Source organism: Malaclemys terrapin, chromosome 6 (genome assembly GCF_027887155.1).
Source record: "Malaclemys terrapin pileata isolate rMalTer1 chromosome 6, rMalTer1.hap1, whole genome shotgun sequence".
In the NCBI taxonomy this organism is placed as follows: domain Eukaryota; kingdom Metazoa; phylum Chordata; order Testudines; family Emydidae; genus Malaclemys; species Malaclemys terrapin.
Genome location: NC_071510.1, coordinates 58,789,693 through 58,817,263, shown reverse-complemented (window position 1 = coordinate 58,817,263; position 27,571 = coordinate 58,789,693).

Genomic DNA, 27,571 nt, shown 5'->3' with positions numbered 1-27,571 from the left:
GCTGCATAGACCATATGGCATCTTTATTGTTTCTGGCTCTTAGAAATGTAGAAGAAGCAAAAGAAATGAAAACATTTTTGTTTTAATACATAATGTATATAAGATAATATAGAATAACACACCATACTATGTTTTGCTCTGAATTTAGAGCAGATGCCTATACTTTTCTCATATAGTGGTGGCAGCTGCAGTTTATAATAGTCTCATAACTTTGGCAAGAGGCAGACTAACTTAAATGTATAAGACCAGTATATTTCCCTTCAAACTGAATGTTTGTGGTTTATTGTGGGCTGGATATATCACTGATAAGTTGCAATTAGTATTGTTCTTTAGCAACTGTCTGGGAGTGTAGATTCAAAATGGTGTCTTGTTCTTTCTGGTTGTGGGGATAATGTAGAGTTTGAAAGCACCATGTGCAACTACTTTATCCAAGTGGTGAGCGGGATTCAGGACTAAAGGGTTATTTTAGAAGGAAGGGGTTAAGTAAAAGCATGAAGCCTTTCATCTGGATCTGCATATAGATAAGGAAGGAAAGGAGAAGGCTCCATCAAAAATGTATCTGCTAGCTGGGGGCAGGTTACTATTTGCTCATTTCTTGTCAATTGTCATTTCAATGGGGAAAGAAAATTAAGGATCAGATTGAATATAAAGAACTCTTTAGAGAATGGCCACATTCTCTGTGCTGTGAGAGCTGAGCTAGATGTTTAGATTTGATCCTGCATGTGGAGATTTTTAAAATCCCCTTTTAACCTTTATAAAAACACACTACTGCTGTCTGTAAGCAAATGATAAACACTTGCTAATTGGCAAGTTCAACAAGGCAGGATACAGTGGACTGAACTTCTAGTCAGAGCAAGCCAGCTCTAATGATTGATGTAATGTACAACAGGAGTTTCAGCCTAAGATGCCATTCCTCAACATCCCTGTATGATGTTTAGCTACATTATGTATGGTGAGAGATAATTCTATAATAGAAGGATATTTTTACTGCAATAGCACAGTAAAAATTCTGAGCAATGGCTGTGAAAAAAGAACCTCTATTTCTGCTTCTCCTAGGTAGCCAAATACAATAATTATGGAGATGCTCCATTGTGGACTGAGAATTTACTGACTTCAAGGACAGGTGGCCATGCGTACCAGATGATCATTAGAATTGGTGAATGATTTTAGAGTGACTTAGAATCACATAAAATTCAGAAAAAGCTCGTTTGTTACTGTTATTCAGTATTTGTTCTCTTTCAGCTCAAAGATGTGTGATTTAAGATGTTGATGCAGCTGGAAGCAGTTAGCATCTGAACTGGAATTGAACTGAAAGGATCATCCTACATTTGTACACACTTTGGTTTAAAATAAATACACATCATGTGAAATATCTGTCAGGCTAAACATTATTAGTTGGCTAATTTCTTGTAGTGATAATGAGAGGTGGGTCTTGAGAAGGTATTTGGAGGAGAGTACTGTGGCCACATGGAAGAACTCATGAAGACTGACATTGGAGAAGTGGACAGGTGAGCTTTGATGCCAAAATGGTAGGGGAGATCCAAGATAAATGTCAAAAGTGGATGCAAATTGGGAAGGGCAGAGTCACATAGGGCCTTGAAGGTTAGGGCATGAAGACTGAACTTAATGCAGCGAGGCAAATTTGAGAGGAAGGATGGTCTTGTGGGTGAGGCACTAGCCTGGGTCTTGGTATAGTAGGTGTGATGCTCTGTATAAGAAAGATGACCATTTGTATCATTATTGCTACCACTGTTATACAGTTGTAACAAATCTTGTATAAAGTATCTTATGTATGGTGTCAATGAAAAAATTACAATCTATCAAATATGATTATCCTGGTTAAATCCATGTATCTTCTTTGCATCTAAAGTTATGACTATTGGCTATGTACTTGTATCTTACACATGTTATATTCCTGGGTGACAACCTCCCCCCCCCACCCCCAACTAGATTTACATCAAGGCTAGACAGCTATGTGTTGATGGCCCATTAAGGACACTTCTCTGTAACAATGGGCCATTGAAGAAATTCATCCTGCCCAGTAGGTTTTCCTGCCCACACCTCAGACTCCAAGGGACCAGTTGCCACCCTCCATGATTCAGTAAACTAGTGGTTCTCAGTCTTTCCAGGAGTCTGATTTGTCTTGTGTACCCTAAGTTTCACTTCACTTAAAAGCTATTTGCTTAGAAAATCAGACATAAAAATACAAAAGTATCACAGTGCACTATTACTGAAAAATTGCTGATTTTCTCTTTTTTTATCATATAATTATAAAATAAATCGATTGGAATATAAATATTATACTTACATTTCAATGTGATACTTTAGCCTGATTTTCACTTGTGAGCCTTGTCATTTTGGGAGGCAGTGAAGCCACAGCAACAATTTTTTATCCGCATTCAGTCTATTCCTACTCTCATTGCTGGCATTAGGGGGGGTGGCAAGCAAAACAATTGCCTGGAGCCCCATGCCACAGCGGCTCCATGCAGCAGGAAGTTGCTCAGGCTTTGGCTTCAGCCCCAGCTCTGGGTGGCAGAGCTCAGGCTTCGTCTTTAGCCCAACGCAGCATGACTAGAGCTTTGACTTTCTGCCCCGGGCCCCAGCGAGTCTAACACAGGCCCTGGCAACCCCATTAACATGAACTCGCAACCCACTTTGGGTCATGCCCCATAGTTTGAGAACCACTGATATGATATATAGAGAGCGGTATAAACAAGGCATTGTGTACATGAAATTTTAGTTTGCACTGACTTTGCTAGTGCTTTTTATGTAGACTGTTGCAAAACTAGGCAAATATTTAGATGAGTTGATGTAGCCCTGGACTTTGTTTGGGACAGTAAAATTCCATGCACATGGCAAAGGATATAAAAATACACCTGAGACATCTCCATTTTGTCTTCATTTCCTCCTCCTTTTCTCTGGACTGGGTTGCTAACAAGGAAGCTCTGAGAAAGGACTGTTTGGGTAATTCCAGAGGGATTTTGCAAGCTATCAGTTGATTCCATCACTGCTATGATCCTGATCTATGAACACTAAAAATTACTTGTATGTATATGATCTATTAACCACTTATAATTCTCTTCTTCTTTTCTTTTCAGTTTTTAGTTTCCAAAGGATTGGCATCCATGTGATATTTGGGTAAGAGCTAAAATTTACATGACCTGGGATTAAGTATCTGATACCCTGGGATCAGTAAGAACCTCACATATGGTGAAATAAGATTTAAATAACCCCTCACCATATTAGACTTGTTTATCTGGATGGGAGCCAAATGCTGGAATGCCTAAGGGGTCTGGTCTGGCGTCTGGTTAACCAGTGTGGTACTGCAGAAGCTATTTTGTTACTGGTTTGGTTGATTTAATTATAGAATAAACCACCATCATTTTGGGGATTGTCTGCTCTATTTCTTGCAGTCTGCCTCAAGTGTGGCATTCTCAGTGTGGCTCTTCCAGGCACCCGGTCACAGTAGGTTTCAATTCCCAGCACTACTGAAGGCTGCATGTGTGATCCTGGGCAAGTCACTCAATCTCTCTGTGCCTTGGTTCCTTTTCTTCAATATTTTGTCTTTTGTGTCTATTTAGAGTAAGCTTTTCAGGGCAGAGTTTGTCTCTTACTCTGTGTTTACAAAATATTTAGTACAACATGGCCTAATCTGGGCTGTGGCCTCTAGGTACTCTAATAAATTATTCATCATAACAGGAGTGGAAAAGAGATGGGGGATGATAATGTGGTCAAACAATGGGTAAGGAAGATGATTTTCTAGCTGAGTTGTGAATGGAGAAAGTTTTCTAAAGCAATTAGTGATGCTTTTGTGTTTGAAAGTCGCAAACAAAACAAAAACAATATCTAGTGACACCCAAGGTAAAGTTTTTATGCAGATTCATTTGATAAGTCAACCTTAAACTGCCATAGCCAGTGCTGTGGAATTCCTTTATTGTCAAAGTGCAAACCTTTGCTTGCAGGAAATCCTATTCTATACTAATCGTTCTTGACTGCATGTACAATTCATAGGAGGGTGGAAAGAAAATCCCTGAATATTTAACATTTTTCATGAATAAATATTTAAAATGTGGAAACAAACAGCAAAATGTATTAAGTGACTAAGTACGATTGGAATATAGTGTAGATCTAGAAATACTTATACTGTTCTGCATATAAATTCAAGGTATTGTTTAGTGTCTTGTATTTAACAAGTACTGATCTTTCATGATTTATGTAAAGATTCATGATTTCATCATTTCTTTCACCCTCCTTTCTGTATATATTAAGTATTACCTAAGTAGAAACTTGCTAATTCACAGTGACTGGAAGAGCCATAGAAAATTAATAAATGAATAAACACAAGTAGAGGATGCACTTTCTTATGTATTAGATAAGTGCAACTTGGTTTTAATTATTTAAAAATTCATAATATAGTAGATTAGGAAGACTAATTTTATAAAGTTAATTCCGTATTACTATTATGAAACCCCACTACAGAGCTCTTCTATTAAAACTTTACTTAGAAGTAGAGAGAGCATTTATTTGCCCAAATTTTAATAAAATACAGAAGGCGGAACAGAGGGAACACAGAGAAACAGGAGAAGGAGGAGAGAAGCTGAAGGGAAGATAGCAAATCAAGGGAACCAAAAGGCAGAAATAGTGATGGTTCTAAACGTGTATTCTATCATTGAGTGAGGTTAAATGAGGTAGTGAAACAAGCCAGAATGAGGTGAGTAGAATTCATCTGCCTCTCATTATGATTGATGCTCTTCATTTTGAACCCAACTTTAACTCTCCACACAAAACTTCAATTATTATTGCAAACTTTTACATCAAGAATGAGTACTTAGGGGATTTGTTAACTTCATAACTGTGACACTGAGCCAGAAAGGTTAAGCAACTTGCAGGCTAAATGACCCAAATTCTACCTTTAAAGACCTATTAGAAATGTATGTGAATGGTAATTAGGGCCGTTCCTTATAGCTAACAAAGCCATGTTAGATAGACTAGAGCTTTGAAATGTAGACTTGTATTGTTAGAGAATTGGAAGAAGATAGTGATTGTATTGGTCTGTGTTTACCTATAACTTGTGAGAGGTTAACAATTTAGCTAAACGGGCCACAGGAGGAAAGGGTGGGACAGGGTCAGGGCTACAGGTCAAAGGAGTGGGCTGGGGCCATGGTTCCAGTTTTGGGACCCCCCACTTGCTCCCACCCAGGAGACCTTAATCCATCTCTGACTAGCCCTGCTGAACCTTGTCTTTCATTTCCCCCCTCCCCTCACTAGAGGGGGGTGTTGTTAAAGGTCACAGGCAGCCCTTAATTGGACTCACGTGTCCCTATTTGATTGAGGTAACCTCTTTTAATCTCCTAGGAAAAAGGGTGTTTGCCATTCTGGGGCTGAAATACCTGCCTTCCACCCTTCAAACTCCCTGCCAGGTACTTCAGGAGGTGAGGGTAGCCCTATCGCCCATCTCTCAGGTTAATCTCAAGCAGGTCCTGCGGGAGGGTGATCCCTGCTCACCCCGGGGCCCTCCAGATCTTTTCATAGGGCCCCTGCCCTGTGAGTCTCCCCTGCCATCCCACCTGCATTCCTCGAGCCAGCTGTGCGACCTGCAGCCGGTTCGCTTCCGAAACGTGCCAACGGCACATCTGTACATGCTCATGCTCCATACTCTCCATTTCCTCGCCCTCGTATCCTGCTCGATATTAAGTGGCGGGACCTTTTGCCACCTCTTGAGGGTGAGGAACCCTGGTGGGCCAGCCTATATTCCACTCGGTCCACAGGGATATTAGTTGGCGGCTCCTTGAGGGAGCTGTGAGCACAGGCATGTACCTGGCATGGTTCACCCTTATCCCTGATGCCTGTTCCTTTTGCAGGGTGACAGACCTCTGCGTGGACGCCTACCTTGAGTGCGCCAGGTTGTAGCCCATTTTTCAGCTCTTCCTGGATCTAATTTTGTGGTTCTGGCTGCACTTCTCCCCCCACCTTCTCATTTATACACACGACCCCATGAAGTCGCGAGATTTCCTCATCAACTTCCTCCTAGCGATGGCCAAAGGGGCCATCTATAACACTAGGGAGAGGATGTTGGCCGAGAGGGTTCTCTGTGACTCTAGGGACTATTTCCGTTCTTCTCTCTGTTCACATATCCGGGCAGAGTTACTCTGGGCCATGTCTGCTGACTACCTTGATGGCTTCAAGGAGCAGTGAGCGCTGTCTGGGGTTCTCTGCTCAGTGTCCCCTTCAGGTTCCCTACTTTTGATCCTTTAACCCTCACACCTGTCCCTGTTTTTTTCTTTTGTTGCCCCTGTACTCATTTGTGTTCTGGGTTCAATAGCGCCTCACCTTAGACTGGAGGAGGGGCCTTTAGCTGTGGATGGACATGCACCCACCCACTTCCTGGAATGCAACAGGACCATACTCTTACAGCTGTCTGATCTGAGTTTGTCACAATACATATGTAAGCAGAGTCAGGATGAGCTCTACCCTGACATCTGGTGGTGAATTATGGCGAGTGTGGAAAAGAACTCCAGGGGCTGATCTTGTTTGCATAGGCACACCCACCCGCCTGGCATGAAACAACAGCAACTGAAAGTGGTTACTTTGGCTGGTGTGGGATCCCCAGTTTTCTCTGTTATTGGGGCAGGAAGAATAAAGTTTTGTCACCCTGATTCTGTGAATCAAGGCCAGTGGAACTGTTCTATGACAGAAGGACTGAGTGAGTCCTTCACCATTACCTAAGTAGCACTTGCTTGACAAGGGGCATCGGTTACAAAACCCAGTGAATAGAGAGAGGATGGGGACAGGTATTTGTACTTGATGGTATGGGCCCTCTCTGAGGGTTTAAAACACCAATTGCACTACCTCCTCTCTCCACTGTTGAATCAGAGCTAACTTTGATTCCATTAGGAGTCTAGTTACAGGCTGCTGAGCTGAATTCACTTTGGGCCAATGGTGCACTAGCACTGGGGCTCCCCTACTATGAGCTGAAATCACAAAAGAGCTAAAGTTATTAAGAGCTGAGATCACTGAGGCTGTGTTAACTAGTGGGGGAGCCTGAAGCTATATTGCTAAGCAGCTGGCGGAGCAGCTAGCAGAATGGAGCCTCGCGGGGACAGTTAGAGCGGAGCTGAGCGACTCACAGGTCGGTGAGCAGAGCGGAGCGGCTGGAGGAGCAGCGAGCAGAGCGGAGCCTTATGGGAGCGGCCCAAGGGATGGCTGAAGTGGAGCAGAGCTGAGTGGCTCACAGGTCGGTGAGCAGAGCGGAGCAGCTGCCAGAGCAGTTCGTGGGACAGCGGGAGCGGCTCACGGGACAGCTGGCGGAGTGGAGCGGCTCGTGGTGAAGGCTGCAGCGGAACCCCACGGAGAGGCAGCCGGTCAGCCTCGGATCATGTAAGGTGCCCCTTAACACCCTGCGTGCCCCCCCTTGAACTCTGGGGCTGCACTGACCAGGGACAGAGACTTTGGGCGGTTGTTGGACTTTTGGGACTTTGGTGATCCTTGGGTTGCTGGACCCAAGAGACTTTGGGGTTGTTGGACTTTTGGGACCTTGGTGATTCTTGGGTTCCTGGTTTGAAGAACCAACGGGAAAGGACACAGCCCAATTTGCTGGGGTGGGTTTTTTGCTCATGGTTTGTGTTATGCATCCTGTTTGTGATGTTTTTCCAATTTAATGCTGATGTCGTTTACCTCATGTTATTAAACATTTTCTGTTACACTCAGACTCCGTGCTTGCGAGAGGGGAAGTATTGCCTCTTAGAGGTGCCCGGGGGTGGTATGTAATTGTCCCAGGTCACTGGGTGGGGGCTCGAGCCAGTTTTGCATTGCGTTATTGAAACGGAACCCCTAGATACAGAACCCGGCCCTTGTTGCTGCCAACTTAGATGGGCAGAAGGGTTACACATATAAAATAGTTAAAAACTCTTTATCAATAAATTCTGTGCTTTCTTGGTTTTCAAAATATAATATGCTAAGTCTGGCTGAAACACTTGCTCCTGTAATGGATACAGTACTACTACTACTAGCTTCTGTTGAAATGCTTGGTCATTTTCCCACAGTATCTCTGTTCAGCTTGGTTTCAGAGCAACTTTCCAATCCCAATGACCTCAGCTCCCATGTCAAGCTCCCTTTAGTTTTGTTGCTGCCCCACCTTGGCAGGCTCATGCATTTTAAAAGTTTACTTTTTTGTCCATAAAGTCCTTTCAATAGTTTTTAAACCATTTTTAACCAAACCCCAGTGACTGAAGATTGATGAAATTCAATAACACTTGGAACATTAATAAACTAAACATTATTAAATAATATTTCCTTAATAGATTGAACCCTAAACAATAAGTTGGATTTGTTTCCAATCTAGGTCATTTCCATTTTTTATATACTCGATCATAAGCTGGTTCGTTTATAGGCCGAACCCTCCAAGATGGATAAGTAAAAATGGAAAATTTTTATAACCCGTTCATAAGCTGACCCTATAATTCAGGGGTCAGCAAACTTTGGCTCCCGGGCCATCAGGATAAGCCGCTGGTGGGCCGAGATGGTTTGTCTACCTCGCGTCCGCAGGCACAGAGATAAACCTAAGTAAATAAAGTGTCCCGGCATGCCAGCTGCTTACCCTGACGGGCCGGGACAGCAACTGGTGGGGACATATTTTGCAGGGGAGAGGCTGGGAGTCAGGGGAGTAACCCTTGTGACCACCCTCCACATGACCCCATCCCTAGCCTGGGACCCCCACACTCTCCCCATCCCATCCCTTCCTACCTTTTCTGGGGAAGGCCAGGGGAGGATGTCTCTGGCCTGGCCGCAGCCTGCTCCGGCGGGCCAGACCGGGCGGTGCGGCTGCAGCATGCTCCGGCGGGCCGGGCGGCGTGGCCACAGTCTGCTCTGGGGGGCAGGGCTGAGTGGCACGGCTGCAGCCTGCCAGCCCCAGAGCTGCAACTGCTTTGGAGGCTGGGGAGAGAGCAGTGTGGCCAGAAGTGGAGAGACTCTGGCCCCGCCTCTTCCCTTCTGTCTCTGCTGGCTGTGCTGCCTCTCCTTGCTCCCTCTGTTGTGGGGAGGGGCTGTGTCCCACTTTTTCCTCCCCCGGTGATCCAAGCTAAATGCAAGGTAGCCAATCATGGTTCTCTTCTGGGTGCTCTGTGACCTCTCCGAATTTCTAGCTAAATGCAAAACTAGCCAATTAGATACCTTCTTTGAGCGTCCTGTCAACCACTCCCCAGTACACTGACCGTAATACTCCGGAAGGTACTATGCACCCTGCCGAGAATATACCCCGAATGAATGCCAAGCACTGCCCATATCGGAAACCACCAAGAAGCCCTCTACTCAATATGCACCTAATTCTTGTAAATTGATAGGGGAGGTATCGGGAAAAAGGGACAGATCCCAACTCTTATTACTCGCAAATAACATATTATTTGTACTATGCTTGCGGTTTAAAGGAATAAAAGCAGCCTGCATGCTGTGCTAGGTGTGGTAGTTTTCAGACTGCTACCCCAACGCGTTGGTATGTATTGCAATAAACTGGCCTCAGGCTTGAGTCTGTGAACTAAAATCAATGCATGGGTGACTTTTACCATGTCAAGTCTTCTAAAAGCAAAAAGAATGAAGAGTGCTTGTGGCACCTTAGAGACTAACAAATTTATTTGGGCATAAGCTTTCGTGGGCTAAAACCCACTTCATCAGATGCATGCAGTGGAAAATACAGACTAACACGGCTACCACTCTGAAACCTTTTAAAAGCAAGTTCATTTTAAACACACAAAATAGGGTTTTTACAAGCCAGGAGTATTTGTTTAGGTCCTTAAAAACCTGGCATATTTACAAAAATGAATTTGCAGTTTTTGTAAATATTTTGCTCAACACCTCTTGTGTTGCTGTAATTAATTTTTACATAACTGATTACTTCCCCTACTTGTACATTCAGAGGCACCCATGTTCAAATGGAAAACCCTTATTTCCTTTTAGAGATTTTGACTAAATTGTCCATAGTCAAATTATTCAAATCAGATTATCTCTCTGCCTACAGCAATCATTTACAATTGATCATTTACAGACCAATCATTTGGGGAAAGGGTTCATTTTACTTCAGAAGATTCCTGGGGACAAAAACCTAGTGGTGGTAATTGTCATCATTTGACCTCTCCTTGTATAATTTGTTTGACTACCAGGGTTCCACCAGGCGAGACTGCACCAAGTTATAAACCAGGTTTAAGGCTATGTCTACACTGGCACTTATGTCAGTATAACTTATGCAACTCAGGGGAGTGAATAAATCATCCCCCTGAGCAACATAAGTTATATCAACATAAGCACCAGTGTGGACAGTTCTATATTGGCGGGAGAGCTTCTCCTGCCAATATAGCTTCTGCTGCTCGCGGGGGCTGGAGTGGTTAAACTGACGAAAGAGCTCTCTCCTGTCAGCTCTGTGCAGCTACATTAGAGAGCTTACAGCAGTGCAGCTGCATTGCACCGCTCTAAACTCTTTAGTGTAGCTGTGCCCTTATTACCAAACCAAGCATTCTCTTTCCCCATGTCTACAGTACAGAGTTAGGTTGACTTAAGTTATGTTGATGATCATAAATTGCTTTAGTAACATTGGTTGTGCATGTCCACCCAATGCTGCTTGTATCAGCTGAGACAGCTGTATCTTGTATCACCTGAGAGAGCATTGCATCATGGGTAGCTATCCCACTGTGCAACTCACCATCCTCTGCCATTGGGCACTCTGGGAATGGATCCTGGGGACATGCTTGCTGTCTTGTGATGCAGTTTTTTTCCGTCCCATCATTCCATGGGCTTCCTACTTTTTGCACCATTTTTCAGTAGACCTTGTACACTGTGCACCCGCCATCTCTGCCTGACGGCATGGATCCTAGGCTGCTGACCAGTCTGGTGATGAGCACTATGAACACAACCCAGCTAGTCCTGCAGTATTTCAAGAGCTGTGAAACAGAGTGAATTGGTGATGCCTCTCTTGCTGTCTGCCATAGACACAAATAATTCAAGATTGATGCTGGCATTCATGGAACAGCTTGCCATGGTGGACCGTCAGTACTGGTCTTGGGAAATGAGAGCTCTGAGTGGTGGGATTGCATCATGATGCACGTGTGGGATGATGAGCAGTGGCTGCAGAACTTTTGGATTCACAAAGCCACCTTCCTGGAACTGTATGCAGAACTCGCTGCAGCACAAGGACACTAGCATGAAAGCTGCCCTCACTATAGAAAAGTGAGTGGCAATCGCTGTGTCAAAGCTGGCAACTCCAGGCTGCTACCAGTCAGTCAAAAACAGTTTGGAGTTGGAAAGTCCACCATCGAAGTTGCAGTAATGCAAGTGTGCAGGGCCATTAATCACTTCCTGCTACGAAGGACTGTGACTCTCAGTAACATGCAGGAAATAATTGATGGCTTTGAGGCAATGGGATTCTCTAACTGCGGCAGGATGATAGATGGCACGCATATCCTAATTTTGGCCCACAACCATCTTGTGATGGAGTATATCAACTCAAAGGGCTAATTCTGCATGGTCTTGCAGGTGCTGGTTGATCAGCGGGGCCATTTCACTGACATCAGTGTGGGGTAGCCAGGGAAGGTGCATGACACATGCATCATCTGGAACACTGGGCTGTATAGAAAGCTGCATGCTTTCTTTCCAGACCAGACGATTCCAGTGAGGGATGTGGAAATACCCATAGTGATCCTTGGAGACCACTGTGGCTCATGAAACCTCAGGCTGGGAACCTAGACATCAGCAAGGAGTGCTTCAACAACTGACTCAGCAGGTGCTGAATGACTATTGAATGTGCCTTTGGCCGATTAAAAGGTTGCTGGCGCTGTATTTTTGGCTGGTTAGACCTCAATGAGGAAAATTTTCCCATGGTGATTGCAGCCTGTTGTACTCTGCATAATGTTTGTGAAGTGAAGGGGGGGAAGTTTTCACAGGGGTGGGCCACTGAGGCTGATTGACTGGCTGCTGATTTTGAGCAGGAGGCTATTCAAATTGGAAAGCTTTGAAGGAGCATTTTGACAATGATTCTCAATAATGTGTCTTTAGGTGATGCATATGGGCAGGCAATGTTTACTTGCTACCTTGAATGACCCCTGTAGTGCTTGCTTCCTAAGTATTAATTGCGCTAAGCAAGTATTCCTACTTATAGCCACTGTGTTTCAAAGTTGGCACTGACCGCTGTGTATATGTCACAAATAGACTCATTTTATTTCAAAGACTCAAGCTTAATAACAGGACAAAACAAAAAACGTTGGTCAAATGATCAAATGACAGGAAAGAACAGTTTCACAGTTAGGGCTCTCTCAGCTGTGTGTAACTCCAGCTTTCATTGGCAAAGTAGTTGCTTTGAGTGGAGTGCACAGGGTACTGTGGAGGACTGGGAACATGTGAGGAATGTGGAGGGGGAGTTTGGGGAGGGCATGGACCAGAGTTCTGTAGTGGCTGCAGGGGAAGTCATGCATGGATGTGCTCAGATTGCAGGGTAATGAGAGACTTCATCATCTCTGTCTTGCCCTTCAGAAGTTTTATCATCTGCTCCTACCGCTGTGTCCTTTCTAGCCTCAGTCTTTCATTAATTGTCTCCCTCCACACATTGTTTTGCTATGTGCTGCACCTATTGACTGCAGCATTTCATGAAACATATTGCTGGTTCGCTGCTTTACCTGATGTAGGTGTTCTGCCGGTGTGGAGGAGTGGGGTCCTCAAGGGCACATCTGCAGAAACCAAAGACACAATGAACAAAGACACTATTGTGAGTGCACTCACAGTCATAAATCACAAAAGTTACACACACCTCTTTCTCACTGTTCCTTGGCTAGCAGACTGGTTGGTGCAAGTCCCAAATATGGTAAGTTCATGGGGGGGAGGTGGCAAAAGGAAATGGGAAAGAAGGGACAAAAGATGGTTTGTGAAGGGGGTTACTACAAGTGGCTAGGGAGACTATTCTGAACATTGGTGTCTTTTTCCACAGGCTAGGGTAATCGAATCCGATATCTCACTCCTAAGGGTAACCCAGGATGCAAGAGTGCATCTCCTGCATGCATGTGGCTTCAGACCAGCTCCATATCCTTCTCACCTGTGCGCCACTCTGGTCCCTGCAGAAATAATTGCTGGGTGGTGTGGCAAAGTTTTGTAGGGTGGGAGGAAAACCCAGGCAGCTCTGCCAAGGAACATTCGGCAAAGGATTGCAGAATACCTACAGGAATGTTTCCTAGAGATCACTATGGGGGATTCCGGAGACATAACCATGTACATTAACAAACTTTTCCTTCATGGCCCCACTGCATAGATGCACATATGCTGCTGTTAATTTCTATCCCATATTCCTCCTCGATCATATAGCAAAGTACATGAGAGCTCAATCTCCTCTTATCATTCAGTATCAAAGCAAAATGAGCACTTACTGGAGCTCCCCTCTCCTGCATCCTGTGCACTAGAGCCAGTGTGTTGAGACTGGCTAGATCTATCTGGAATGGAAAAGAGATTCTGATTCGCCAAGCCACTGGACGACCCTGCTGTGTGGTCCACATCATCTTTCAGCTCTAATTCCTTGTCTACCACTTCATCATTCGATTTGACTCTTCTGGCCGCTGCTTACAGTCCCCCTGAAGTATCCATGGGGCTCTGGGCAGTGAAGGTGCGGTCGCCACCAAAGATGGCTTCCATCTCATTATAGAAATGGCATGCCTTTGGTACCTCATGAGAGTGATGGTTGGCCTCCCTTGCCTTCTGGTATGCCTGCCTCATCTCCTTGATCTTAGCATGGCACTTCTGTGTGTCCCTTTCATGCCCCTTCCTCTGCATGCCACTAGCAATCAGCCAGTAAGTATCAAAGTTCCTACAGCTGGAGTGAAGCTGCTACTGCACAGCCTCCTCTCCCCATAGACTCAGCAGATCCAACAGCTCTAGTGCACTCCATGCGGGAGAGCATCTGCTGCGGAAAGCTGGATTGGACAGCTGGGAAGATGCAGTGTGAACTGTGCATGCCAAGCAAATAGGAAGAGGAACTTCAAAAATTACCAGGCCTTTAAATGGGGAAGGAGCACGGAGTTCAAACTGCTGTTTTGGGACACCTCCTGGAGGCCAATTAGGGTGACATAACCAAGCACAGTGTCAATACCGATGCTGTACCATTCTGACTGCGTTGCAAAAAGCTCTCTCCTGCTCATTGAGGTGGTTTTATTATGTTGGTGTAGCAGGGGATTTACCTTGGCAGGAGGCACCTTTCAGTATGAACACATCCACCATTTTGTCAATGAAACCTGACTTTTGTAAACAAAACTATGTAGTGTAGACCAGGCCTTACTGAATGTTATAGCCAATATCTTTATTACACCAGCCTGCTTAATTCTTTTAGCACCCAAAATTTTTAGCATCTGCATAAATGCTCCCTTTAATGGCTCACTCTCTTTCATTAAATCACTTATCTCCCAAAGTGAGACATTTCTCAGCTGATTTCTCTAGGTGAGACTGAACTTATCTTTGTCCTTTTTTTGCACTCATTTTTTGGCTACAATTACTTTTCTCTCTGTGGTCAACTATGGATCTTATTTTTTTTAGAGTTTCAGTGGCCTTCAACAGACTTATGCTCTGCCAAACATTGTTTTACACAGGTATTTAAAGTACTCCCCTCTATTGCCCTTATGTTACTGAATTTCTCCATAGGAGACACTTCTGTACTATAATTTAATAACATATTTTTTTCTTATTCTTGCATTTCTTATCTAATACTATTTGTTGGGGTTCCTTTTCCATGCAGTTCCATTCTCCCCCTGCCACTTCCCTGGGGAATCCATAGAAATCTTCTTTAAATCGAACCCATCCCTCCAGTGTCCTGGAAACCTCAAATTTAAATCCTTACAATACCATTGCTAAACTGCTGGGTTGTGATCCTTGACATTAAAGCTGTAGTTAAATGCTTCAGATGAATGGAATCCACGTCATGGCACCACTAATGCTGGGATTCTCTCCAAGACATTTTTCACTTGGTTTATCCAGAACACTTTGTCCAGTTCTTGGAGAATCCTCCATCCAGTTTTTTGAAATCCGAAACACACAGTCTCCAGATTTCATCAGTCAGGTTCCCTTATTTGGCACACAGCAAAGCTATGCTGAGTGGATCAGACTCAAGCATAAGGGTGAGTATATGGCATACCACACATCCAAAATTACACAGAAAGCCTTTTCTTAATATACATTTGAACATTACATTTTTAACCATATATTGCATCATATGCTTCATGATTGGCTTGATTACTTTTCAGGAACCAACCCCTGTACAGTATGCTGTGTCCCATATACTTTTCATGCAGAGCCTGGTCTTTACATTCCAGGTTTATTTTGTCCATGGTCCTGAGCATCAGGGTATTCCTGCTTATTTTAGCTAGCACAGTCATCCTGACTCCACCATACTGTTTGCAAAGCCCCTATTTACAACTCAACCTTCCATTCAACTGCCCAATCATGCCCACTAAGAAATGAGGTAAGTTACTTCTGTCAAGCCAGGCCTACAGGGTCCAAGTGACAGAGCCAATGGTCAAACCAACCACTGCCAGAAGAAGTGTTTTGAGAGCAAATGGCCCATTCAAAATCCATCAAGGTTCAGAAATGGCAGTTATTAATGGTGTCCAATATCCTCTCATCTATCCTAGATGTACATATTTCTTTCATTAATTGGCTGTATCAGTTTAAGATGGTTTGATGAATAACTACATTGACTTCACCTGAAGCATACTTGATTTGCACTGATATAAATGGAAGGGATATTATGCTCTACATATCATCTGTGGTACTTAGCTACTGTATATCACGAAAAGCCCTGAAAGAAAATTCCAACTGTTGGAGATTCAGTGCATGAATAAAAAAATTACTCCAGACTGCTTACATTAATCAATTTGACTGAAAACTGATGCTTGACTCATTATTTTTCAGACAGAAGATACAATAATAAACACAGTGGAACTGAAAATCATCTTCACAGGTGCACAAATAATTTTTTACATTTTGTGATATGTTGAAATGTTTTATGGCTCAGATAAATAAAAGGCGGCATTGCAGTTCCATGTGGATATGAACAAAAGTACATTACCAATGATTTAAACATTTTTCAAAGTTTATTTTTTCATCAGCACTAATACATTTTTTTAGTGATGCGAAACACCCTGAGTATAGAACATTATTTGTATTTGAGGTGTGGATCCAAGTTCTGATTGGCAAACCTAGTTATAGGGAAATTTTTAAAGAGGGTGAAAATCACAAAATTTTCAGAGGCCAAACGCGAGGTGTCTCACACTACATCTGTTGATAACATGGGAGAGCTGCAGGAGGAGCCATTGTTCAGGGAAGCATGACTACCTTCTGGACACTGCAGCAGGGGTATGCACATATGCTGGTGAAAAGAGTTGTAATGTGTTTGGGACATGACAGAGATGGACGCAAAACACATGGCTCCAGCAGAAGAGGTTCAGAGAGACTGCCATGCAGCAGCCCCATATCCTGGCCCTGGGTTGAGGGAGTTGGCTTTCATCTCTCAAGGTCGGTGACACTTAGTATGGAGCCCAGTTACTCATACTTTATGTGGGACAAGTGGATTTCACCCCAGATTAATTAGGAAATGTTTCAGGAGAATGTTCTCTCAGTATTAAGACAAGTGCATCCAAGATCATGTGTTATGGAAATTCTAATACTGCAAAACAGGTTGCCTGCTGACATAGTGCCTTGTTTGGTCTCATCTCATCATTTATTTCTCACACTACAGGTTAATTCTGGTTAGTGACTGACAGTGTAGTGTTGTTGTGAATGAAATGTACTTTGGGAAATTTGTATGCACATTTTATAGCTTGCAAAATAAATAAAACAGAGGGGCTTGAGGCTCTGAGGATATGGAAGTAACTAGATGTCACTTTCAATGTCTCATCCCTAAACAAAGAGTTTTAATATGTACAATGAAACTTCATAGCCCAAATGTTCTAAAAGAATTACAATGAGCAGTGATATGGCAACTGCAGGAAAGTTTTACTGATTCAGTGCACAAAAGGAAGAATGGTTTTGTGATATTAGTATGTGTCCATTGGGATGAGTCTGGCTAACACTTGCAGAGCATAGAAAATAATTCCAGTCAAACTCCCCATAGTATTTTAGACTCAATTAAGAAAATGGAAGCATTTAAACAGCAATTCTAGGCTCTCCTTTCTGATGGCTTTGCTCACGATTTGCACAGGCAGTCAGTGAGCAATACTGTTAAAATGGTTTTTCATGAAAAGCAATTTTATATATTAGTAATAATTAGCGCTCATGTGACAATTTGCAGCAAAATATCTCAAAGAACTTTCCAAAGAAAAGTAAGTAGCCTTACCTACATATTATAAATGAGACCAATGAAGCACAGCGATATTAAGGCAAACATTTCTACCAGTGTTTATTAATTTTGCTTGCCTCAATTTTTGTGTGCCTAATACACCTCTACCCCAATATAACGCTGTCCTCGGGAGCCAAAAAATCTTACCACGTTATAGGTGAAACCGCGTTCTATCGAACTTGCTTTGATCTGCCCGAGTGTGCAGCCCCGCCCCCCTGGAGCACTGCTTTACCGCGGTATATTTGAATTAGTGTTATATCGGGGTAGAGGTGTACCTGCCATAGTCCCTCTTTTTCATAGGTGCTGAGAAACTACAGTGTCGATAGATTTCATGTAGGGTTGTGGGTGATCAACTCTGAAGATAATGCTTTGGTAGGGTTGTGGGTGATCAACTCTGAAGACAATGCTTTGGTTGTCTAAAGTTGGAACCTCAAATGTAGAGGTCATGTTGGAAATGTGGAGTTGGCAAAAATCAGAGCTATATAGTGGAGTATAATTTATGGCTAAGAGTGGCTAAAAGCTGTATCACCCATCTTCAATGGAGCAATTGAAAACCAAATCTAAAGTAACTAAAGCCATTCTCAGCTCCCAGAAACTCACATCTGGTGTTATATAGAACATAATCTGACATGGATTTTTTTTTTGTTATTTTGTAAGTCACACATCAATTATTTAAAGTTAAAGTTAACAGCAAATTGAAATTAATATAAGGACATTGTTCACAGGTGAATTTTTTTCACAGGGTTAATTTTTTTCCAGCATTTAGATTATAGTAGAATATAATGTGCTGAGCAGTTTCCAAACACACAGAGAGCCCCTAAACTAAAACATGGGAAGGGAAGGGATAGAACATAACAAGCAAAGTCATTGTGGTATAGGGAGGGACAAGTTTTATTAATGATGTTTTGATTGTAGGTTTATTTTAAATTAAAATATATCCTCTTAGTATATCAAAAATTCACTTTTGCATTATTAAATATCTTTTGTTTTTTATACTGTAGTTATAGAGCACAATGTGACTCAACTAGCCTACAGCAATGTGTCATCAAAAGTAGATTTCTTCAAGTGAATGACAATGTGGTCTTGTACACATTGGGAATACTGTCTGTTTACCAAGTGCTGCATTTTTAGTTTTTTTTTTCTTATAAGAAGTTATTTGAGTTGTGTTTGTGCTTGAACTCTCAAGCCCCAGAAGATGCTCCTTTCTAGTAACTTTGTCCCATTTAAAATGTATGAGCTACCAGAGACAGTTCAGAGAGTCACCTTCAATAACCTAGCAAAGGAAAGGTGGAAGTTTTAAACAGATTGCCTGTGTGTTTGTTTTGCTGCATTTTTTTTAAAATTGAGAAAATATAGGAAATATCAAATATGTAGGAAACATGCCTTTAAACATGGCCTTAGTTACTGTTTTCTTCAACTGATCAGAGGGGTAGCCGTGTTAGTCTGAATCTGTAAAAAGCAACAGAGGGTCCTGTGGCACCTTTAAGACTAACGGAAGTATTGGAGCATAAGCTTTCGTGGGTGAATGCCCACTTCATCAGCTGTTGCTTTCTTCAACTGAGTTGAAGAAAAGTAAGAAATAGTGGAAAGAACAGTTTCTTAATTTTTCAATTTTTCCAGTCAGCACTACTTAAAGACATCTCAAGTTTCCCTTAAATAATCCGTTTGCAGTTAGAGAGTAGAAGCCCTCCTCACCTTATTCCATCATCTTTTGTTGCATGATTTCTGTTTGTATATTTGTTTCACCCAGAATTACCATTGCTACTGGCAGTTTCAACTAGCTAAACTGAGTCACAGAAAGGCCAGCCCTGGCAGTAGATCATCCATGGCTAAGGGAAAATGTATTTTGCCATCCCCAGACCGCACTACCTCACCCATTGCCCCGAGCTCCCTTCTGTAACCTCACACCCCAGGCCTGCCCTGCTCCTTGCTTCTTGATCGTGGCAGCCAGCGAGCAGTGTCTGTTGGCCAGGTGCCCAGTTAAGAAGGCAGTGATGCCACCACCTTTACTTCTGCACTGCTGCTGGTGGCGGCACCACCGTCAGAGCTGGGCGGCTGGAGAGTAGCGGCTGCTGGCTGGAAGCCCAGAGGAGCTGGGGCTATGAACTGCCAAGCATTGAGCTGCCAGGGCTCAGCCCGGGCAAGCCCTAGCACAAATTAAGTATTGACACTGCCTCCTCTCCTCATCCACTGCACCCTGAGTGGGTGCCCATCTTTGGAATGGGCTCTCAGAGGAACCCCTTCATTGTATCAGACTTGCTCACCTGCCAGGTAAGCCACACAGCTTCACCACCTCCTTAGATTGGCTCTCTGGGTCTTCAGCATTCCTGTTTCACACTCCTGAACTCTATTCAGTGAGTCCAACTCAGACAGAGTCCTAATGGAGACTTGTATGCGCTCCAGGGGCTAGCGTGCCTCACCAAACATTTGCATTCACACACTCACACTGTTGTCCAACCACTCAGCTTTATTAATCAACTGGAACATCATATAGGAAGGCCCGAGGGCAGTACAGAGAACTGAAGGTTAAAGCATGGCCCATTCTGGTTAACCCAGAGCTCGGCCATGCTGTATTTAAGCCCTTGGTTCAAGCTCTATCTGTCTCCCTCCATTTTACTTCCTTTGATTTCAGACTCCAGGTGAGAGTTGCATCTCCTTCCAGCAGCCAGCTCTTATCGCCCACCTCCCCAGTCCTTTCTTCTCAAGCTGGGGAAATGCTGTTCAGGCTCCTTAAGCACAGGTAGGGAAGTCCATGTCTCTGTGGGTTGTTAGTTGCTAGGTGTCAATGTCTGGACAACTGGCTTTGCCATTGTCATCTCAGATGCACCATTGATATGGGGACCTAAGGCCCAAGCCCCTTCTTTTCCAATGACCCATTTAATCCCAGACAGCTAGGTGTCATTCGCACCTGTATCTTAACCTGCCCTGAGAGCAACCATCTTTTTTCCACCCACTAGGTAACCGTGCAGAAGAGGGAAAACTGAGGCGCACATGGATTTGATAAACATATTACAAAATAATCCCACTTTGTCACAAAAGGTTGGCTGTTTTGTGGTGTGTTCTCTGAAGTGAATGCCCCATGTGCTGACCTATGGGATACAGATGGGGGGTTCCTCTTTTCAGCTTCTTGACCCTATGCCACTTTCATTAAAAGTTTGGGGCACCCCTGGCTCTTATTGTCCACCCCTGCCTCTTGCTATCCCTATTCTGACCCTTCCTGCAGGCTCCCCGAGCTAGCTGCTCCAGCATGATGAGTCTTCCTCCAGAGGGGATCTATAACTTAAAAGTGAAAAAGCCTTCCAGCCTGCCAGACAATGAAACTGTTAAAGAGCCATTCAAGTGGTAATGAAGCCATTTAACAGGAATTTGCCAATCGCTAGGTATATACTGTCAGTTTCTGAATTTACTGACAAAAACAGTTGTGCGTTACTGTAATATTTACTCAGAACATGTTCTACAGGACCTTAGTTTAAAATTTGCTTTAAAAATATTTCATTAGTGTGTTGCTGATCATTTGGACAAGTGATGTTAACATAAACAGAGAACAATTATCTCATCTCAGATTCGCGGACAACATCATACTAATTGCCAAAGCACCAACCAACTGCAGAACATGCTACAAAGACTCGACAAGAAAAGCAGTCAGGTCGGCCTGAAAATGAACCGCTGCAAAACGAAATACATACAATCAGATGTCTTATGAAAAGCCCAAATAACGGTAACAGGAGAAAAAATTGAAGAAGTGGAATAGTACATATATTTGGGCCAAGACGTTAATATGCACCAAGATCTGAACGGAGAACTCTCGCGAAGGATTCGGGCAGGATGGTGTGCGTTTAATTCCATCAGGGATGTCCTCAAAGGAAAAATCGACAAGACCACACGTACAAATATCTTCAATTCAACAGTGCTGCCAGCCATGCTCTATGGCAGTGAAACGTGGGCACTGACAAAGAGAGAAGAGCAGAGGCTGTTGGTAGCTGAAAGGGCAATGGAATGAGCTATGTTGGGAATTTCCCTTCTGGATCGCATCCCAAATGAAATGATCAGAGAACGCAGGATTGTGAAAGATATTGTCGTGGAAAGCAAACTCAGTACCTTACTAAAGAAACAAAATCCTTTCTTATGCCTAAAATCTTTGGAAACATATTTTTTAAAGTTGGTGAACTTTTATAAACATGTCTATTATTATGGAGATCACACAAAGTAAATTAGTGTTCCCTTTTTCTAAAATCAACTAACATTGTCACGAACACACTAAATCTCTGTGGCTAATTAATTTAAAATGTCTTTGTTTCAGTGAGTTAAATATGTAGCAATTTGGAATGATTACTTTATGAAAGCTTAAGAGTATGTTTAAAATATAAAATCAGCTTAGAAATACTGATTAAGAAAATGTAAAACAGAGAAGAACTGCATCATGTATTCCATAATATTTAATGTTGTATTCAGCAGGACAGCTGACTTGCCCCTTCTACAAAGTTTTTGCAAATAAATCTGACAAACTTCAAGATACATCAAAAAAACCTGTGCCTGACATTTTTTATTCCCAAGTTTAGTGTTTTTAATTAGGTACCTTCTGCATGTCCATTCTTCCACTTCTGGTATGCAGTGGAAGACATGCTCCATTTTCTTGAGAAAGAAATTGCAGAAGAGTGGTTTTTTGCTTCATTTGGATTCAGGGATTTGGCTGGAAGGGGGTGATCAAGGAGTAGGAGGGAGATAGAGGAGAGAGGGCAGGGCTGGGCAGAGTGGGGGGTGGGGCCTGGGGCAGAGCAGGGGTGAAGTATGTGCGGGGCCACAGGTGGACTGGGGAGCTAGCCTCCCCAAGCAGCAGCTTCACCCACCACCCATGACAGCAGGTAAGAGCAAGTTGGCTCCCACACACCCAGTGCGCACTGCAGTCTCCTTAGGCAGGGGCTGTATTCACAGAGCCGAATGCATGGGCGCCACACATTCTGCATGAGGGAGAGAGTACGGGGGCCTCTGCAGGGAACTGTGACTCTCTGCCACTGTGAGGTGGGCTGGGCAGTTCAGTATCCTTGCCGCCTCATCCCTCCTCACCCCCCCAGGCTGCAAGCCCGGGCTGCCGTTGGGCATAGGGGCACCAGTTTATAATACTGTGTATGGCCCCTTAAATCCTTAGGACGGCCCTGGTAATTGGGCCACTAGCTATCCAAGAATCCCCACTGTAGTTCAGTGGTTTGGGTACTTACCAAGCATGTGGCTGAGACTGATTCAACTCCCCCTTTTGTTTGCTTAGGAGGGACTTAAAGAGCTGTCTCCCTCTTCTCAAGTGAATGGCCTAATTGCTGGTTTAGGAGGTATTCTGATGTGGGGAAAACTCCCTTGGCCTTTTCTGTTGGAGCTGTTTTACTTTCATTCCATATTCATTGGGCCAAAGAGTCCGAGAGCAAAGTAAGCATCCTTGGTCATTGAGTGCTTTGTGTACTTCCCTCCCGGTGAGGGATGGTTCTGGTTCTTTTGTTCTTGCTGAGCTATTCTGATGTGGGAGTTCCTTCAGTCTTTCCAGTTAAAGCTGGTCCACTGTCACTAAATAGTAACTGGGCCAGAGCAATTAAGCAAATCATTTTGTAGTCTGGGGGGTTGGGTACTTCCCCTATAATGAGTAAATTGTTGGTTCAAATCTTTTCTGCTGGTTGAGATGGGATTTGAACCTTCCTCTCTTACCTCTCAAGTGAATGACCTAAGTACCAGAAAGGGAGGCTATGACAGGTTCAGTCACAGAGCCCCCCCTTGGGACTGTCACCTAATGTGCTGAAACAACCCCTGAGCCTGTTTTCTCTGCCAGTTTGGGCCTCCAGAACCCTGTCTTCTCAAGTCAGATACATTAATTTGCTGCAACATAGACCCAGGGTCTGACCCATGCCCCCTGATACCAGTCAGCTCTGTGTTCTTGGGGAACCAGGGTGCAGTATCCAGCCTGTCTGACTCATGAAAGATACCCCCTCCCCCACACCAGCCTCTGCTTAAACCAAAACCCATCAGAGAAAAGACTTGCACAGAGCAATGAAGGGCAGTGGGAGACACACCTAGACCCTTCCTGACAAGGGTGACAAGATTAAGACATCTCCATTAGCATACAAAATGGAGAGCAGAGACAACTCCCCTAGCCTCATCTGCATGAGAGAGGGGACAGGGAGACATCTCAATTTGCATACAGAATGGAGAACAGAGAACCGCATTGAACTCTGGGACCAGAAAAAAGCAGGGAAGCACTGCATCATGGGAATCTCTGCTCCAGATGCTAATAAACCTGCGCCTGCGCACACCCAGATCAGCAATTATCAGACCAATTCTAGTAATGAATCCTTGATTGATATCCAAAATACTGAAGCAGCCTAGTTGCATTGTGAGCTCCCTGGAAGAAAACACTATCCATAGCTAGGAGTGATCAGCTTCTATTGACTCAAGGGTTTTCTTTAGGCTAGACATCAGTTTACCAATAAACAAATCCAGTGTTCTCCCTTGAACCATTGTATTTTCTCTACAAAAATCCCTACTCGCCTTCCAGTCAGTGTTCTGATGCTAAGATCCAAACTATGCATCAGTTCCACTGGGACTCCATATTCTCCTAACTGATTGTGCTGGGGACTCCACCTGTCTCCTGCTCTCGGATCCTGAGCTACCACCATCACCTGGGAACCCCAACCAGTTCAAGCTTCAGGGAGCGGTGAGATCCCCTTCTCTTTCTCTCTCTGTTTTCCTTTCTACCTTAGGTATTACATTATTAAAGGTTATGTGATGTTGGTTTAGCTCTCCTTGTGTAGTTATCACTATTATTCAATAAATAACTTGTATGGTTAAGTTGGTTGCTTCTCTCTCTCTTGCTGAACTTTACTCTTTTGTGTTTTTAGCTTCCCCCATTCACTCTACAGCAACACTTCTTTTATCTAAGCAAAAGATCCCTGCAGCGCCCTAAATACTGTGGGGTTTGCTCATCAAGTAGGTTACTGCCAGTACAATTGTGATGTGAGAGTGGGGATAGGGATGTGCTGAATCTGGGACGCATAAAGGTAACAGTTTGAAAGTGCTGCTTGACTCAGTCCATGGAGCCCAGAGGCATATAAGGAGAGGCAGCTTGAAAGTGCTGCTTCATCCAGCCCAGTGTGTCCAGAGACATATAAGGGGTCAGCTTGACAGTGCTGATTGACCAGGTCCACTCAGACTTGCTCTGTTAATGTATGTGTGGGTGGGTGGGTGTTCATCTGTTTCTGGGGCTGGAGAAACCCAGCCCTGGGGAACCTAGGTCCTGCAGGGTAGCTCCATTGGGAGGAAACTTGCAGAAGGGAGAAGTAGAGCTCCATATGAAAACACAAGTGACACAAGCAGTACATTGATAGTATTACAGAATCCCCTCCCCCAGAAGAGTAACCCGAATAAATGAGCATACCCCAATGTAACGGGCAAAAGCTGCAGACTTAACTGAAAACAGCTTAAGAAGTACTCCTGGCTCCAGCACCCAGACAACTGCCTCCCAATGGGATTCAAACCCCAAATGAATCTGTTTTACTCTGTATAAAGCTTATACAGGGTAAACTCATAAATTGTTCACCCTCTATAACACTGATAGAGAGTTATGCACAACTGTTTGCTCCCCTAGCTATTAATTACTTACTCTGGGTTAATTAATGAGCAAAAGTGGTTTTATTAAGTATAAAAAGTAGGATTTAAGTGGTTCCAAGTAATAACAAAGTAAGTTACCAAGCAAAATAAAACAAAACTAAGCCTAATAACATTAAGAAACTGATTACAGATAAAATTTCACCCTCTGAGCTGTTCTGATAAGCTTCTTTCACAGACTGGTCTCCTTCCTAGACTGGGCTCAATCCTTTCCCCAGTTCAGTTCTTGTTGGCTCCAGCTCAGGTGATAACTAGGGGATTTCTCATGACTGGCACCTCCTTTGTTCTGTTCCACCCCCTTATATAGCTTTGGCATAAGACAGGACTCTTTTGTCTCTCTGGGTTCCAACCCCTCCTTCTAAATGGCAAAGCACCAGATTTAAGATGGATTCCAGTACCAGATGACATGGTCACATGTCCTGTGAGACCCCCCCCAAGCCTTCATTCTGCCTGGCCTGACTCATAGGAAGGCTTGCAAATAAAGAGAGCCATTTACACCCAATTGTCATAGTTGATGGGAGCCATCAAGATTCCATAACCACCATTAATTGCCCACACTTTGCACAATTACAATAGGACCTCAGCGTTATATTTCATATTTCTAGTTTCAGATACAAGAATGATACATTTATACAAATAGGATGACCACACTAAGTAGATTCTAAGCTTTGTAATGATACCTTACAAGAGACCTTTTGCATGAAGCATATTTCAGTTACATTATATTCACACTCATTAGCATAGTTTAATAAAATCATATGGAGTGCAACATCACAGAGGCATTCTGACATTGGGGCTCGCTCAGTCTTTTCTGTTGAAGCTGTTCCACTTTAACTACATGTTAACTGGGCCAAAGGCTACCTCCAAGTCCCTCTGTGGTATCAGGATTATGGGACTCCCCTGGGGTGTGAGTGACCTTGATTCAAATCCGGCATCTGCCACTGTAGAGGGGATCTAGTGCTTGAGGTATAAGGGTTTGTCACTGAAGTACAGACTATTTGGAGTGAGTCTTGCTCTCTTAATTCACTAGTAATTGTGCTCACACAAAAGACCTCAATCAGTCTTTTGTCCCCCCAGTGCCTAGGCTATACCTCCCAGGCTGAGAGTCTTTTGTCCTCCTCCCCCCCCCCCCGCCCTTCTCTGACCTGTGTGTGAACTGAACGCACCCATGGAGAGCTAGAGGTGTGCAATCCCTGTCAAATCCCCTCTCTGTCCCAAGAAGACAATGGCTGCTTGAAAAAGAGAGGTGGTCTGGACAAGGATGTCCCAGCCCAAAGGGTAGTCATCAGAAATCCCTATACAAACCCCTGTTGAACAATGCATGTGATTATGTAAACAAGGATCTCCAAGAACCCAACTGTGTACCTAATCACCAGAATACAGCACGAATCTGACTCAACTTGGCCAAAAGAATATTTGTCATGTGGAAAAGTTTCATGTGGAAGCCCCTCGATGCTATGCACCAAACATAAAGGCCCACAACTGGGCTGCAGAAAAGCACTCTTCAACCTGCTTGCCAGGCCAAAGGTGAGGGGTTGGGGGGGGAGAGAGGGAAACCAGCCTCTCCCACATACCAGGCTTGAAGCTCAACCACAAGGCTGTAGAGGGCGTCAGGCCTGCATTTGGTACAAAGCACAGTTAATTTAAGTGGAACAGTGTCAAGGAACCCCTGCAGCACTATAGCCCAAAGACCAGGCTACACTCTAGTGCAGGGGGCTCAAACTCAAATGACCATAAGGGCCACAGGAGGACTAGTACATTGGCCTGAGGGCCGCATTACTGACACCTCCCCCCCCCCGCGATCCTTGGCCCTGCCCCCAATCCACCCCTTCCATGAAGCCCCACCCCTGCCCCACCTCTTCCCTGCCCCCATTCCAACCCCCTACCCCGAACTCCGCCCCCTCCCTGCCCCCAGGGGATACAGGACAGGTGTGGTGGGGGCTCAGGGCAGGGGGTCAGGGTGTGGGGTGCAGCAGGGGTTTGGGGTTGGGGTGCAGGAGGGGTGCAGCAGGGGGTTCAGGGCAGTGGGTCAGGGGGTGCAGCAGGGGGTCGGGTGCAGGAGGGGGCTCAGGGCAGGGGGTTGGGGGGCAAGAGGGGTGTGGCAGGGGGCTTGGAAGGGTTCAGGGGGCAGGGGGATGTATGGATCTGTGTGTGGCTGTTGCTTCAGGCACCGCGGGCCAATGGGAGCTGCTGGGGGCACTGCCTGAAGCAAGAGCAACACATGGACCCATGCCCCCCCCCCACCCCCTTCCAGCCACTTCCCAGAGTGGAGCGGGGGGCAGGCCAGGGCAGGTAGGCAGCCTGCCCTGCCCCCATGTGTGTCGGGCCGTAGCCGTGCTAGGTAAATGCTGCGGGGAGGCTGCGAGGCGCTCACGGGCCGCAGAAAATAACCCCGCGGGTCACATGTTTGAGACCCCTGCTCTAGTGCCTCAGGACATCCCTTTCCAAACCACAGACCAAGAGGTGTTGAACCAGCAACTCCTACACATCCAGCCAGAGGCAGATTAGGGGTTTGTGGGGCCTTGGGCCCCGCCCCACCCTATCCACCTGCATTTTCCCCTGCCCCTGGGGCCCCTGCTG